Below are 3,334 nucleotides of genomic sequence, written 5' to 3' on the forward strand. Positions count from 1 at the left end.
TTGCAAAGTGTTGAGTAAAATTATTTCGTTGCAGACCTCCTTTGGGTCTTTTTATTATCACTGCGACACTAGTCCCCAGTTGGTAACATTGATTTCAAGGCCCTCCTAGATGAGAGACTGGCATTCCATTTAATGTCTATGTTCCATGCTGGCATGGATTGGAGAGTTATTAATGTAGAAATATGGTATCGTAGCTACTAACAGTTGAGGGTTGCGTAGTCTAGACGGCGTTTTTAGATTTCATTATTCTCTTTAACCCGGGCAAAGCCGGGTATTTCTGCTAGTACATTAATAAAGATAAGTTTAACACATTAAATTAACGCGTAACATCTTCATTAACGCCGCCACTGAATTTAGGACGTTTATATTACTTATGAGATATTTTATATGTTTCAGCTAGAGTGTAGCTGGGTCTCAAGGGGGTGGTACGAACCTAGCAATATATTGTTTTATAGTGAAAACAAAATTTCCATCCAATGGCAATTACCGGACAATTTTCTGTTCGTGTCTAACCGTTTTAAGTCGTAGTTGTTTATTTTCTTGAAATGGATGAATCCTCTCGCAGAATTAATACAACTTCTACTAAATCTTAACCTTCCAGTGCAAAAAAATGATGCTATTCATCAATCTAGAACTTTAGCATTTAATCTTTCTCTCTCTCTCTCTCTCTCTCTCTCTCTCTCTCTCTCTTTCTCTCTCTCTCCTTCTCTCCCTCTCCCCATCCATCTATTTATCTATCTTTCTTCTTCTTTCTCTTTCTTCCTCTCTTTTCCTTCCTCTCTCTCGCTCTCTCTTCATCTCTTTCCCTTCCTCTCTCCCTCTCTCTTTTCTTCTCTTTCTCTTCCTCTCTCTCTCTCTCTTTCTCTCACCTGTCTTATCTGAAGTTCTACTACATGTTGAAACTTGTGGTTCTGGAACTACAGTCCCCGGCGTTCTTTCACAGTGTAATAAACTTGTCACTTCCTTCTCCAGAACTCCTTCCTCTGAATAGAATCTTCCGCACATAAAAGGTGTTAGGAAATAAGAAATCTTTTGTTACTTTTACCAGTAGTTCATTTCACATTAAACACTAATCAGCAAGTAATCTTTATCATGTTTAGTTACAAAATTAGATATCAAATAATGAGCAAGAAAATTCTTCGTTGATGATGGAATTATTGACCTACAAATAAGACATTCTACACAATCAGAGCAAAAACAGCTATAGTCCCGCTGCTATTGACTAAATACTTCATTATAATATCTCCTGCAATCATATATTTACGTAAACTTTTGTACCATCCTGACGTGACTAAATAAGGCTACTAATTCAGATCTAAGGACTTGCCATTCTCTTTGTAAGATTTTAAAGAGAGACTTGAGACAAGTGAATCGCATGATTAGGATTTAAACTCTGATTCTATCATTTTCACCATGCACAGTTTATCAAGTTACCACAAACACAGTATCGTCACAGTATCGACCTCATTGATATTCTTTCATCGTATAACTTTTAGTGATATATCTTTATAGTAAAAGATGAATGCTCAATGTTTTCCATTCTATTTGCATATTCAGAAATGTCAGCTTCTACAGTAATACTCAGACTTAAATTTTTCATATTTGGTGTTGCATCTTCAATCCATTCAGACCGGGAATCCAAATTTATGCTTCGAGACGTTTGTACCATTTTGGAAAATAATGACATCTTCCAAACCAAAACAACTTCATTCCATTCTATTGAAAGTTAAGTTAAACGGGGCTCTATCTCCATAGAAACTACTGGTAAAATGATGGGAATCGCGCCAAGCAATCAGATGCTATTTTGCACTGTGATTAACAGGCATCTCTTGAAAATGTGTATAACTTTCAATATCTCTCACCAATTGGACAATTTTAATTTAAATGACTTTTAAGCCAGTAAACTTTGTTTAGTTTAACCCAAATAATAACTACGAGCAAAATGTCGATCTAATCGACACTTAAATGTTGAGCTAATCAACATCTAAATACTGAGATAATTAAACTAATTCACACTATTTAGATGGTCATAATGACTCGGTCTCAACTAAAGGTCTGATACTAGTTCCACGGGGATTCAGTCGGTTTCACAGGTGAAATATCTATTGGTGATTGCAACCATGTTAACATGTTGCACAGCTCAGCCAGGACAGATCCGTTCATAGATAGATCCGTTCAAAAGACCTAGTATCATATGATACTAAATCTAATGATAAACATAAATTTAAGGTCGAAAATAAGCAAATTATGGAAACCAAACGATGTAACTATTGTTTGCCAGGATATCACGTTACTAATAACAATATATTAAATCTGTATAGCTCTCGCACTTTATTTCTATTTCTCTCTCTCTTTCTCTCTATCTCATTCTCCCTCGCTATCTCTCTCTCTCTGTATGCATATATGTGTGTGTGTGTGTATATATATATATATATATATATATATATGTTATATATGTGCGTATATATATATATATATATATATATATGTATGTATATATATATCCTATTCAAATTTCTAATTTTGACTGAACTTTTACCCCCCACCCGTTGTCACCTCTTTTATTGATCATTCGCCAGCCATCTCATAGCACCACTTTGTCTGCTATTACTAATGCCAAACTACATAATTATATTAAAAATGTTTATCTGCTTTCAACTATGTCTATTAGCTATGCAATTGTCTGTCAGCTTTTAACTTTTGTTATGCCACAATTAAAACTAGAGAGATACAGTACTTCTACTTAAAACTGGAGACAGAGACATAGAGATAAACAGAAAAGAGAATATAACCTCAGATGTGATGGAAGCAGTACTCTTATCGCTCGGATGATGAGAGATAAGTGGTTAGAATTCTGTTTGTGGCCTCATAGTTGTTTTTCCTTTTTTTTTTTTTAACGGCCTCCAATTAATGTTTACGTATGAATAATGTTTAATACTGTTTACAATGAAAACAATATCTAAAGATGTTAATTTGTCATATTCTTCAGGTTTATTCACACAGAAATCATAAGCTCCAAAAGAGTTATCTTGGTGTTTACTTTTGATAAAAGAAAGGTATGGATAATTATTGACTAGAGATGAAGATTAAAAGTGCCGTTTTTATTCCTTTTATTCTTTTACTTGTTTCAGTCATTTGACTGCGCCCATACTGGATCACCGCCTTGAAGGTTTTTTTTTTAGTCGAACAAATCGAACCCAGAACTTTTTTTATTAAAGCCTAATACTTATTCTATAGGTCTCTTTTGCCGAACTGCTAAGTTTCAGGGACGTAAACACGCCAGTACTGATGGGGGACAAACACAGACACAATGACACACACACAGATATATATA

This window comes from Octopus bimaculoides, chromosome 13 (genome assembly GCF_001194135.2).
Source record: "Octopus bimaculoides isolate UCB-OBI-ISO-001 chromosome 13, ASM119413v2, whole genome shotgun sequence".
NCBI lineage: Eukaryota > Metazoa > Mollusca > Cephalopoda > Octopoda > Octopodidae > Octopus > Octopus bimaculoides.